The sequence below is a fragment of the Meriones unguiculatus genome, chromosome 9 (genome assembly GCF_030254825.1).
Source record: "Meriones unguiculatus strain TT.TT164.6M chromosome 9, Bangor_MerUng_6.1, whole genome shotgun sequence".
Classification (NCBI taxonomy): domain Eukaryota; kingdom Metazoa; phylum Chordata; class Mammalia; order Rodentia; family Muridae; genus Meriones; species Meriones unguiculatus.
Window position 1 is genome coordinate 9,124,787 of NC_083357.1, and position 14,468 is coordinate 9,139,254.

Below are 14,468 nucleotides of genomic sequence, written 5' to 3' on the forward strand. Positions count from 1 at the left end.
ATCCACTTCTGCCTTTTATCCTGGAAAGGGAAGAGGTGGGTAACAAACCAAAAGAAAAGAAAAACTTTCCCATCTCAACTTGCCCACAGCCTTCCCACAGGGTCCCCACTTCATAGGTAAAGAAACTGAGTTCACTGAGACATGTTGATGTTGAAGGAGGTAGCAGGGTCCGGTGTTTATTACATGAATTTCATCCAATGTATTAGTAATTCTGGCCTGTTGCCAGGCCTGCGCTGGACACTAAGTGCACAGAATTAAGTTGATCCCAGTCTGTGCTATACAAGCGCAAAGAATGGGCCAGAGTGGCCAGGCTAGGAGGAAGCTGAAGGCAGACAGAGGTTGGGACAGAGGTTTGTCTTCTTGTGTACAGTCTTCTTTCTCTCCAGAGCATCTCTCCAGCGCCTCCTCCTGGCCTGCTCCCATCAACCCATCAGACCTGGATGCTGGTGCAGCCTTTTCTGAGTTTGAACCGTGGCTTCGTTTGCCTTACTTGTTGGCATTCCTGTGATCATTCATCGTCTCCTTCCTAGAAAGGCAGGAATATGAAGGGCATTAGAGACAGACTGGTGACCATGACTCTCTTTGGCTCTGGGATTAGGCTGTATACCTCACTCAGTCTGTGGACAGGCATGCATGTTTTTGGCTGGCATGTCCCAGACTTGGAACAATTGTCCAAATAATTGCAGTAGACATCTGGATTGCCATGGCAGCATCCATGATAGGACATCAAGGATGAAAGGAACTACTAATTTGAGAAAGTAGCCAAGCATCTCAGTGGATATCACAGTGGTCATGGCTCTCAGACACATGAACAGGCCATCATGGAAAGGGTCCATTCTGAGGAAGATCACCTCACAGAGGCCCAGTTCCTCACCTGGCCCAATTGTGGAATGTTTCTCTAGAGCAGTGGTTCTCAACTTTCCTAATGCTATGTCCCTTGTCCCTTTAATACAGTTCCTCATGTTGTGGGGAACCCCAATTATAAATTTATTTCATTGCTACTTCATACCTGTACTTTTTGCTGCTGTTATAAACCATGATATAAATATTTGTGAAGATGGAGGTTTGGCAAAGGGGTCTCAATCCACAGGTTGAGAACCTCTGTTCTAGACTGAAGATGGACCTGAAGGGTGGGGACCAGAGCACATAGCTCATCACAGCCCTTCCTGCTCCATTCTGCCATTTAAAAAATATTTATTCTTCTCTTACACAGTACATCACCGCTGCAGCTTCCCCACCCTCCACTCCTCATGATTCCCCTCCCATCTTCCCTCACCTTCATCTCTCCACCCCAGAAAAGAACAGGTCTTCCAGAGACATCAACCAAACATGGCACAAGATACAATACGGCCAGTCATAAACCCTCTCACCAAGGCTGGGTGAAGCAACCCAGTAAGAGGAAAAGGGTCTCAAAATCAGGCAAAAGAATCAGAGACACCCCACTCCTACTGCCAGGAGTCCCCCCCAAAAACCAAGCCAACAACTATAACATATATCCAGAGGACCCAGCATAGACCCATGCCGGCTCCATGATTGCCTCTTCAGGCTCTGTGAGTCCCCATGAGCCCTGCTTAGTTGACTCTGTGGGCCATGCTCTCCCAGTGTATTCAATCCCTCGGGCTCCCACAATTCCTCCTCTCCCTCTTCCATGGGTTCCAAGCTGAGGAACTGTCGGGAGCTGCTGTTCTAGTAGCTGCTTTGATATTTAAATCTCAGCAGAAAGACTGGTTTTACCAGGCCTTCACAGAAGTCAGGGAAGAATTTCCAAGTCCATCTCCTTTTGTTTGTGACAGCAGGTGGGAGAGCTTGTCAAAATCACACCTCTTGTTCCACTTCCTTGTGAATTTAAGCCATTGTGCTGAGCTGTTTTTACTCTGGCTTAAAAACAGTCTGAAATAAAGCCAGGGCGCTGGAGTCTAGTCTCCACTAGGGCCTCTCGGAAAGGTCCCATGTATTGTGTGTTAGTTTATTAATCTTAATCCTCACTCCCAACTCAAGAACCGTTCGACTCTGCTGGCGGGCTCCGGCAAGGAACCGAGTGATACCCTTCAACCTGGGCTCTCTCTCTCTCTGCCTAACGTTTGGCTGTGGGTCTCTACATCTGTTTCCATCAGCTGCCGGAGGCGGCCTCTCTGCTGATGACTGCACTATTTGGTTCTTCCCTAGGTTTTTGGGCTACCCAGCCTCTGGTTCCTAATTGGGGTGGTTTGAATAGGTATGGCCCCCTTCAGAGTCATGTGTTTGAATACTCTGCCCATGGGGAGTGGCACAATTAAGAGGTGTGGCCTTGTTGGAGTAGGTGTGGCCTTGGAGTGGGTGTGGCCTTGTTGGAGGAGGTGTGTCACTGTGGGGCAGGCTTTGAGGTCTCCTATGCTCAAGCTATGCCCACTGAGGTACACAGTCTTCTTCTGCCTACAGATCAAGATGTAGAACTCTCAGCTCCTTCTCCAGGACGTGTGTTCCCAAACACTGCCGTGCTTCCCGCCATGTTGATAATGGACTAAAACTATGAACTGTAAGCCAGCTCCAGTTAAACGTTTTCCTTTGTAAGAGCAACAGCAGGAGCAAGGGCCTGGCCAGCACCCTGAAATGGGTCTGTGTCATTCCCAGGGCTAGGAACAGCAGATCCCGACCCCGATTCAGCACGAGCATGCTCGAAAGAGCTGACCTGTTTTACCTCCAGATTTCAGGCTTTATTTCTTCATTCTGTTAGAGATTTGAGATGTTATTTTTTTACTGGAGTAAGTTTTTAAAAAAAAATCACCTTTTTCCTTTTCTAAAACTCACTTTCATTCATTTTGTTGCTTGTCAGTGTCATTGTCTTGAGTTGATGCATTTAACATCCACGTGCTCAAATTAATCTTACCACTACTGCCACTGGCAACCTATAACCTCTGCTTCCTTTCTGCTTAAGTAAAAGACCCACAGTTTCTTGATATCTCAAGAGGGCACCTGCTCAGCTTTCTGCTTTACTTTTCTCTACAGTTTGCTACCTAACATCGTGGTTCTCATATAATGGGAAGATAGAAAAAGAAAAGGACAAAACATGTCTTTTGTTTTTATGACCTGGATTTTACATTAACAGCCAGATTCAGAGAATGTGGTTGTGTGGCTTCAGGAACAAAAGGGACCTCTCTCCCTTCTTCACTGCATCAATTCTTTCTCCATGAAATGAAAAAAAAAAACAATAATGGAAGAAAAATAAAAAAGAAATGTCAAGAAAGAATGTAGTCATAGAAAAAGAAAGCCAGGTTTTTAAAAAGTAGGGGAAAATGGGTGCAGTGTCCCACACCTGTAATCCCAGCACTTGGGGAGGCAGAGGCAGGAGGATCTCTATGAGTTTTTGAGGCTGGCCTGGTTGACAAAGCGAATCCAGGATAGCCAAGGCTACACAGAGAAAGCCTGTCTTCAAAAATAAAAAACAAAAACAAAAAACAAAAGTGTGGGCAGGGCATGGACAAAACCCCAGGGAATGAACAAGTGGAAAATCTGTTAAAATAGCCTCTATTTTGACTTTTGAATTTTTTTAAGAGAACGGGGGGGGGGGGAGAAAGAACATGGAGTTAGTTAGTGAGGTCAGGACATCTGGGAGGAACTAGAAGAGGGGAAAATATGACCAAAATATATTGTATACAATTTTAAACAAGAATAACCTCTGAGTAGGGGCTGACTGTAACTGACAGGACAGGCCTCTGTGCACACATTCTTCATTCCTCTACACACAGCACCTGCCTGGCTTTGCTTGTATGACAGCCATGACCCACTGGCCAGACCTTAGCCAGAGGAGCCTCAAAACCCTTGATGCTAAAACAAAGTACTAGTTATAACTGCAATTGTCAATAATATTGTTTTTTTTTAAGTTATTGGACTTCTCATGACACTGTACAAGAGCCAAATCACATATCACAATTGAATTGATATGATATTGATCTGCACCTTGACACTAGTGCCTGAAGGTCCCAGATCAGTCTGTTCATAAGGGCAAAAGATGCCCTGGGGAGCCAGGGTTAATTACAGGATCATGGGACTAACCAAGCTTTTCTGACAGTCACCTAATTCATCTTAGTAAGTTATAGATCACAGACACTTTGCAAACCTCTGTGAGAAGAGCTTTCTAAGACACAGAGAGCATTAGGCATAGCGTGTGCCCATCTCATCGTTCACTTAGCAAGTGTTTGATTCTTCTCTTTGTCACCCCCAGCTACTTAATGTATTTTACAAACTAATTTTACAAACTATAAAGTTCTACCTGGGTGAGGCCTTCTGCTCAATATTGTCATCCATTTCTAAAGATAAAGGTGAGATAAGCTTTATAACAATAGTATCAATTATAATGTTAAAATAATGATAAGACTAATATTTCATTCGTATGTTTTTCTTTGAGTCTGTCATTGGAGACTATTTTAGAGTGACGGTTCACTTATACACAACTAATACATTGAGAGGCTAACGCGATGGCTCAATATATAGGATAGCCACGAAGCATAATGAGCCACGTTCTACCCCTGTGACCCACAGAGTGGAAGGATAGAATTGACTCCTGCAAGTTTTCTTCAGATCGCCACACATGGGTCATGGTGTCCATGTGTGCGTGTGCATATGTGTATGTGTCTGGACATGCATGCACACACACAACAAGTTTAATTTAAAATTTATTTAAAAATACATTGAAAATGTCAGTTTTTGTAAACTTCAAGTATAAGGAGAATAAAGGAATTAATCAAAATTTAATACCTAAAAATAGACTGCTATGCACAATGAACACGATCAGACTGATAGAAAATGGTATCATTGCCAGGGTCCCTGTCACAAACTGGCAGTGCTGGAGAAACGGCATGCTGCTTGCTTGTGTGTGCCTGCAGGCAGGTGTTGTCGGAAAAATTCTAAGAGAGTATACTTACTTTGTTAAGAAACAAAGGCTCTCTGCAGCCACTGATGCTGAAATTATTCAATTTAGGATAAATATTCCTGACACAAGGAAGCTGGAACTATGAGAGCTGTCCTTTGCAGCATGACAAAATACGGGAGAAGGAAAAAGACCAAGGACAAACACCTTTGCAAAGAATGTTCAGTTGCTAGTGGAGCTGTTCAAGGGAGGTGGATGTTCGTACTCTCCTCATTCTTTTCTGAGGAGGATGGTAAGAAGCCCCTCCATTCTCTCTCTGGCCCCTCATTCATGTGCCGTGTATAGAACACTCAGGATCGGCTTCCACTGCCTACCTGCCAAAGACTGTTTGAAGCTCCCTCCTGGAATACTCAGGCACTTTGCACTGCATCTCCTAGTGAAAGCCGGGTGTAAAAGAGACACTGGTGGAGCAGGAAGATCCCAGAGAGTCTAACCTGAGAGGAAACATGTTTTCTAATAGTAAATTAAAACTTTATTATGAAGAACTCACAAATGAAAATTGCAGTGATAGCCGGACACAAAGTCTGTACGTCTCAATGAACTTCTATACAGTTGGAATAGCCATACCAAAGCGGTGGAACATTGGTTTAGATTTTATACTTTCACCGTAAACCATATTTTTATGTACTTATCTCTCCCACTAAAAAAGAAAAACAACAACAACAAAAAGTCCACGACAGAATTAAAACTCAAGACAAACAAACAAACAAACAAAATCTAGAAAAAGATGGTGACCTAGGCCTGGGCAGGTGGAGCCAGAGGAAATTCCTTTGAAGGTCTGTAGCAGTCCCAAGGTGCAAATCTGTGGACTGACCTGGATGTAAGGGTAAAAAATTAACCGAACCATCTAGTAGCTGGTTCCCTCCAAAGTGTCCTTCAGAATGGCTGGAGCTCTCACACTGGAATGCAAACCCACACAGCTTTATCTGGTAAAGAAAATAAGTAGATGTCTCGGGGCTACATATATTTTTATTTCTAGTGAAAACTTTTCAATAGACAACAATAGTTTGCTCTCCATAAAGAGATAAAAACAATAATTTTAAAACTTCATTTGATGTATATAAAAACCCAGTGGACTATATTGATATTCCTCATGATTCAAGTAGAGAATTTGTCCCAACAAAAACTGGGTTGTGACTGTGGCTTTGTGGTAGAGCATATGCCTCCTCCCATGTAGGTGGCTCTCTGTCAGTCTTTATCAACACAAATAAGAAAGAAGTAACATTCATAATAAAATGATTCAGAAGAAAGCCAGGCGTGGTAGCATACTCAGGGAGGCAGAAGCAGGTGGATCTCTGTGAGTTCAAGGTCAGCCTGGTCTACAAAGCAAGTCCAGGACAGCCAAGGCAGAAAAACCCTGTCTCAAAAAAAAAAAAAAAGATGCAGAAGAAAATCCCCCATGTTATGATAATTCTGACTCTTTCTAGCTACCTCTTATGGGGAGAGGGTCACTTAGATTTGTCTGTGGTAGTCATTCCCCAGAATAGTTACCAACAGCAAGATAAGCATGAAAGATGCTGTGATGAGAGCTGCTGAAAGCACAGATTCTGAAGTATTCCTTCCACTGTTAAAGTCCATCCACCCCAAGTGCACCAGGACGCTGCAGTGAGCACTGTGTACCGCAGAATGATGTCACTTTGCCCAGCCCTCCTCCTCGTGTGGTAAGCCACTCTGGGAATCACATTTGTAGCATGCAAACCATTTGTCAGCCTAGCGTATGCTAATGAACAAAAACAAAAGGAAAAGGGTGCTGGAGTTTCAACACAGAGGGCATGTGCCCAAAGCTCAAAGTCCAGTGTTCAAGGCCTAACACTGCCCCTCAAAGATTAACTTTTTGAAGGGTATTCTGTAAACTTATTATAATGCATTATGGGAAGACATAGTCTATCTTAACATGGGAGATGGCTAAAGATAATAGCAACATCATACTGTGTTTAATATTGCTTAAACTTAGAAACTGTAGGAAGAATCCACATTTTTTAAGGATTTTATTTTTTATTTTGAATGCTCTGTACGCATGTGCACCTGCATGCCAGGAGAGAGCAGTAGAGGGTACAGATGGTTGTGAGCCACCCTGTCGTTGCTGGGAATTGAACTCATGACCTGTGGAAGAGCAGAGCAGACAGAGCTCTTAACCACTGAGCCAGCTCACCAGCCCCACATGGTTTTAATTACATTATTATGCAGCTTATTAACTAATGAAAGTGGTTTACTATTATGTTATTTTATATAATAGAGGACACATAATATACATGGATAAGACTTCTTATATACATGAAGATATTACATATATGTAGCTTTAGTTGTCCTAGACTCACTCTGTAGACAAGGCTGGCCTTAACCCTCAGAGATCCACCTGCCTCTGTCTCCCTGAGTGCTGGGATTATCGGTGTGCACCACTGTGCCTGGCTTACAAACAAACTTTTAACTTAATCTTCAACAGTTACCTTGGTGCCTTAGGACCTTTTCTCATGTTGAAGAAAAGGGAAGAATCCAGCTCCTGATGACAGCAGTAATTGACAGTTTTAGGTCTATACACTGAGGCCTTTAAGAGTCCTATTCCACCCATCCTCTCCTGTCCCTGTAACACGCTCCCCTTCTTTGACACTTTGTAGGCCTTGTATCTCTTCTTAGGATAACCTTGGGTCTTGTTTCTTTTTTCTTAATGTCTTCTTAGCAGATAATGCACCCAACCATATTACTTCAACCGCCTGAGATTATTTTTTTAACGTGTGTGGTGTGTGCATGTTCATGAATGAGTGTGTTCCACAGCATGCATGTGGCCGTCAGAGGACAGCATTGTGGAGTCAGCTAACTTGCACTTTGATGTGGATTACAGAGATTAAACTCACGTCATCGGATTGGTGAGGCAAGCTCATCTACAGCACCCTCCTGACCTCTTTTTTTCTTTTTCTCTTTCCAGACAGGATCATCAATAAAACTGCAGCTCATTGGGTAAATAGGATCCAGGCCAGGGTACAGAGACTGCGTATGTTGTCAGCCATGCTCATGTTTTGGAGGGTGCTTTGATTTAGAACCCAGGTCCTCATTCTTGTTTGGCAAGCCCTTTATCCACGGAGCAGTCTCCCCAAAACAGATTTTTGAAATAATTTTAATATCACTGAATTTTGATCCTAACCTTGTCAAATCTGCCGCACACTCCAACACTTTAAATGACTTTTTAGAGTCCCTTACTTGCTACTCTCAAGCTCCACCTCGCACTCTCAGCTTATTCTCACCCAGGCCTGTCGGACTAAGATGCTGAGTCCATGCTTACAGCCTTCCATGGGCTTCGCTACATGCATACTCACACTCCCATCATATTATTAACCACTCACACGCAGGGGGGTGGTAAGGATTCTATCAGCTTTAGAAGGGAGGAGTTGACCTGCCCCTGGATGCTTTACAGGTATGGCTGCTGTGCCCCGTGTCTGTCAGTAGGTGGCAGAGAGGAGAGAGGCTATGTCTGACCTAAGACCATCTGTAGGCTTAGATTTTTCACCAAACTTATTTAGGGTTCCTAAATGCTTCTCCCTCCCTTCTACCCACTGACCAGAGTTGAGAGAGAAAGGTTATTAGGTTAAGGGGGCTGTAGACCTTTTTAGAAGTAGTTCTTTGGGATGAGTCCACTCTTTGTTGTCTGGATACAAGCAGTCAGTCCAAAGGCCAACACCAAGCAGCAACAGGAATCAGCACGATTCAGAAGATTGGGACAAGTCAGCGAAAGCCACAAGACTCGGCTGGATTGCCCCAAGAAGTTCTCTAGAACGTTTCTGCAAAGTCAAGTGTCGAAGCACGAAGATCAGCATGGCGATGTGGATCAAAAAAGTGATGTCTCACTGTTCATAGACTTCTACGTATCTCCTCTCCTCAGACTCCTTCATGGATGTGCTCAGCTGGCCAAAGTCACACCCCTCGCATGAGAGCTCACAGCAAAACATCATGTGTCCTCCCACAAGCCAGCCTCCAGCAAAAAAACACATGACTCAACTGAGTCTTCAAAGAAAGCAGAAACTTCCACTTCAAACATCTGAATGATTAGTAGCCTGACATTCCCTGAAAAGAGCAGGCCTGAGACAACCATCAGTCTGGTGCCAGGGTTCTAGACAGGGAGCCAAACCTGAGGCAAACACCAGTCTGCTGCTTAAGCCAGAGAGGGAAAGAACCCAACCTGGAACCACGGGCCCTGGGCCGGATTGAACCTGATGACTCTCTCATGGGGCCACTTGGGTGGGCTGGTCAAGGAGCATACCCAAGACAGCCACCACACCAGAGCCACGGGGCCCAGTCAGGGAGCTAGGCTGAGATGACCACCAGTCTTGTGCCACGCAGGCCTTGCGGGGAGGTAGGCCATGCTTGAGATGACCCCTTCCTGGCACTGTAATGCACGAGCAGGACATAGCACTCCTGAGACAACTCCAGACACTCAGAGACACTGGGCACCACTAATAGGAGCAAGGAAGTGGAGGGAAATGGAAGAGATAAAGAAACAGAAGGATGTGGGCACAATGAAGAGAGGCAGAACTGGAGACTGCAGGGTAGCGAGGAACAGCCTGTTGTAAATAGCCAATGATGCCGCTGAGGACCATGGTGGGGTCCTGGCCTGTGTTGCCACTGGGGACCACTTCTGGGTCCATGGCCCTGCAGGAACAGGGGTCTTTTGCCACCAAAGGCCAGGTGGGTGTCCCTGGTCTGAGCTGCTGCCTACAGACATATTGATGTCTGAGGGCTGCGTAAAACTGGCCCCACTCCTCACCTGGGCATCTTGGGAGAGCTGGCCTTGGAGGCATGAGAGCAGGAGAGCTGACCCCGCCCCTAGTCAGCTGCAGTATTCCATCTACATTTTGGGAGTTGCAGATGAGCTGGTCCCCGAGTATATGAACATGGGAGACCTAGCCCTACCACTCATCTCCTGAGTGGTGGCATGGAGGAGGGAGAGGCACCTTCCTCCCCTCTTGTCTCCCACTACCTGCAGCAGGTAGGAGACCAAGCTCTGTGGTCATGAGAGCAGGAGAGCTATCCTTGGCCCTCACCAGCTGCAACACTTGGAAGAGTAGCCCTTAGTGACAGGGGTGCAGCCTAGTCAGCTCTGAGGGTATGAGTATGGGGATGCTGACCGCACCAACTTATCTGCTGGGCGGTGGCATGGGTGAAGGAGAGACACGCTCCTTCCCTCCCTCGTCCCTCAACATCTATGGCAGGCAGGGGAGCTGGCCCTGGGGTCATGAGAGTGGGAGAATTGGCCATGTCCCTCACGGGCTGCAACATCCAGAGAGCAGGCCCTGTGCCTGCTGGGCAGCAGGGTAGAGCTGGACCTGGGTAGCAGGGTTTGCTGGTGAGCTGGCTGGCCCTGAGGGCTTACAAGTGGGAAAGCAGGCAGGCTGACCAGCTCAAATACCTCTCAGGCCCAGATCCAGGGCTTTGAATTGGTCCACTCCAACATCTACCCATCAGTTAACTGCTGGAGCGGGTGATGGTCCTACAGATCCAAAACTGAAGGATCTCTGTGACACAGGGCCACAACAGGATATGCAAGAGGAGGTCCAGTGAGATTCCAGCATCCATAGAGTAACAGAAGCCAGAGACCTCTTACTAAACCAGCGAGTCATTTCAATGAACATTTGCAAGCAAAGAAGTGTGGACAAAAGGGTAGACTGTGGGACACACTGTGACACACTGTGGCTTCCACAACAGAGATCTTGTTGTTTTTGTTTGTTTGTTTGTTTGCTTTGTTTTCTGTTGGAGAGGTTGCAAGAGTGGAGGGTGCATACAAGAGGAAGCAGAGATGAGCGGGATTGGGGTGCATGAGGCAAAATTCACAAAGAACCAATAAAAAGTAAATAATAATAATAATAATAATTGAGTTGAGTACAAATCTCATTGCTGCTACCACTATCTCCACGTAACTCACTTTAGCGTGTTTGAACTTCTTCCCCAACTGAGCAACCATTTGGGCAGGATGTCACATACATAATGAGTTTATGTTGATTAGTCTCTTAAAATCATGACATTTTAGATTTACTTAATCTGTCTACATAAGATGAATACCCAGTTGCTGGGAATGAAAAAAAAAAGTAGTAGAAAAAAAAAAAAAGACAAAAACAAATTTAAAAAAATTAAAAAAATGAGATTAGGCATTCAAAAAGAAAGCCAATCACAACAAAACAAACTAACCAAATAAAAACACCTCCCCCAACAACATAAAACACCCTCAAAATCAGTAAATAGAGAAATTATCTAAAAGCCCAAATCCTGACGGAGATGTGTGGGGCGCTCTCCAGCCCCCCCGTCCCCCAGCCATGGCTCTTAGTTGCCCAGCATGGCTAGACAGTAAGATCCTATTGCTGAAGATATAACATTCTTTGATGGCAGAACACAGAGAAACCAAGCTAGAGCCAACCTGAAAATTTCCTCTCTGCAGGCTAGTTTTTATAGTGCGAGAAAACTATACTGTGCAAACAGCTGTGCAAACTGCCGGGGAGAAAAGTAACCAAGGTAATTAGCCAGCAGTGAGTGTTGACAACACAGGCTGGCCAGGTTAGGTGTACCTGCTGGTGTGATGGTGGGATGAAGGCTATTGGGTAACCAACTGCTTTCTGATTGAGCTTGAGGCCTGCTCCACAGGAAGAAATCATGCCTGGTACTGTTAATATGGTCAAAAACTCATGGCTTGGGAGATCATAGGCTCTGTTGATGGGTGAGAACCTCCTGCCATAGTTCTGCCCAATGGGCATCTTGTCAAACTACCTTCTGTTAATTTATACCCACAGGTTAGTGCTGCTCGCATCTTGCTCAGAGCCTCTGTTGACAGTGGGCAGCAGTTAGTGCAGACACTCACGTGGTTGCATGCTGAGGACGCAGAGATCCATAGCTGGTGGAAATGCTTAGAATAAGTGACTGGTAGTGCTCAGCCCTAAATGGATCATGGCCCTGGCCATGGTCAAATGGCCCCAGCCCTCTTCTCTGAGGCTCAGGGAACATTACAGAAGAGAGTTGGAAGGAGGAGCTAGAGGATAGGAATGAATGCAGTGAAATGCTGTAGGCCTCCTCCTGCCTGGAGGCTGCCTCCCAGCCAGCAGTCCATGAAGTCAGGAGGGGCTTGTGAGACACCCCCCCCCCCAACAGTTGATGGCTGGTACAATTTTAATCGCCGAGAACAAAGGCTATATACCCCTAGGGAAGTGGGTGGGGGGTCTTCAAAAATAGGTATACATAATTGGTTGGAACTAGGCACTTCAAGGATGCTTCATTTCCATTATACAGCAGCTCCAAAGAGTAGATGGTCAGTGCTTAATTAACATACAGGCGCAGGAAGGGGAGAGCTATCAGGAAGCTGTGTCACAGGCCATACATCAAGTGTGGTTGGGGAGACACTCTCTAGATGAAGTCAGGCAGAAAGCTGGGGACCCCGCCGAGGGGAGGGTTCCTGCCTTTAGATCCGAGTTTGTACTGGCTATCTGGTCCAGGCAAGCACTGCGACCTCAGCCAGCAGGTACCTCCAACAAAATGCTGTGTTCTGGACATAGCGTAAGCATTGCATGGACTTACTGCAACAGTTACTTGCAAAGATCAAAACAAACAGATCCGCCAACTCCCCAGCAGGCAGAACTAACTATTGAGACTCAGTGGGTTTAAAAAGGAGAGAACGTGAGGGTGGGAAAGAGACGTGCTGTACGTGTCTGTATGTTTGTGTGGGGGCGGATATAAGGAGGTAGCGAGGGAAGGAATTACGTAAATCAAGATGAAACATAAGAAATTATCAGAGAATAAGGGAAAGATATTTAAAAGACATTGAGAAACTAGGAATGTGCGAACTAAAAAGAGCGAATTCTCTGTCTGGCAGCATATCTCATGAAGACTGCAGTCTGACATGCACTGACCCCTGGCAAGAGAGCTAACGTCAGCAGAGTGCAGGACGGGGCTTGGAACTACACAAGGTAGCCGCATCTGTGGGGGGGGGGGTAGGCGCGGGCATCCACACCCACTTTGAGGCTACGTTAGAAATGAGCCTTTCTGGGACTGAAGGGGCAACTTAGGTCCTTCGTAATTCAAGGATGATGGCATAGGAGAGAGCTCCCAGTACAAGGTAAGCAGCTTTTCTTCAGAATTGGATATTTCAATACTCAAACATAATTAGAAAGGTCAAGTCAAAGTCATGACCTACTTGTTCCCATGTGTGGTGGTTATGTAATTAGATTAAAATTGCAAATGTTGTGATCTATGAGGCTAAAGATCATAAAAGTTTTGGAATAGAGGCTGACGATTCACATCAGTGGGAGAACACTTGTCTGGCATATGTGAGGACTAGGGCTCATGCCAAGAACAAAGTTCTAAAACAAATAATTCTGTACCCTTTGTTAGTTTTATCTCGGGTATCCTTTTCTGTTATCTGACTCACAAAGCAGGATCCCACTACCACTCCAAAAGTACCTACACCAGACTATGAAATTTCACTGAGTGTGTAAATATCTGGTGGATGTAGTGATTTGTGTGTATGTGTGCAGGTGTGTGTGCAAGCTCGTGTGTGTGCATTTGTGGTTGTATGTGCATGATTTCTCATGCACATTTATGTGTGGAGGCCCAAGAGTAACTAACACCAAGTGCTGTTCCTCCTCAGGGATGTTGACCTTGTTTATAGAGTCTCTTAGTGGGATCCGGGACTGGTCACTAAGGTCTACAGATTCACATCTCTCCATCTTCCCGAGCCCTCGGACTGTTAGTATGCACACCACGCCTAGCTTTCCACAGGGGCACTGAAGTTCTAACTTTGGTCCTTGTACTTACATGTACTCTACCCACTAAGCTATTCCTGTTAGCAGGAGCCTAACTACCAAAGAGGCTTGCTGTGAAGGAAACTCACAGCAATCGATGCAATTACCAAGAGGTTTTTATTCACTCCAGCACGCTGGGGCTAACTCTACATTCAGGCTAGAGTCAGCCCCGACTCTCAGTAGCCTCCAGTTTTTAAAGGGGTAGACGAGGGGGTTACAGGTCTGACAGCATCATGGGAGCAGATATAGGGTCTATTGTGGGCACCAGGTCCGGTCAGCTAAACATCTGGGGTTTCTGATATGTGCAGATTCAGCTATTGTTAAAAGTGGGAAAAGGATTAGTACATTTTGTGGTCAGACTAGGCCATTGTTAAAGGTGGGAAATGAAATCTGCTCATCCTGTGGTCTCTCTGAGAAATGGGGCTACATGCCTTTAGTCAAAAGGTAAGGGGCTATTTTGGAGGGGAATTAGGACCACCTGGATTTGCTGCTATTTCCTTCTGCAACTGGGTGGAGGTCTTCTCCTTATCTCCATCCGTGCAGATGGCTGGGGTCAGGAGGGGCTATTACATTCTCCTGTTCTCTGGAAGAGTACTGAGAGAATTCAAAATATAAGTTATAAGGCTAGTCTGATTCTTTCAGTCTCTGAGCTGCAGTTCTTTCAAACCTCAATGTAGTGGCAAGTCCATTTTGATGGAAATACTTGGACGTGAGGACCTCTTCGCAGGAGAGCAGGTAAGTTGTGCCTGAGATAACCAGAGTAAAGTGCGTAGTCTTGCTAGTTGTAAAAT

General features: G+C 45.5%; 1 pseudogene; it reads left to right on the plus strand.

Annotated features, from left to right (window-relative positions):
* Positions 1-8,293: 8,293 nt before the first annotated feature.
* On the plus strand, positions 8,294-8,402 carry LOC132656711 (small nucleolar RNA SNORA17; annotated as a pseudogene).
* The last annotated feature ends 6,066 nt before the right edge of the window (positions 8,403-14,468 follow it).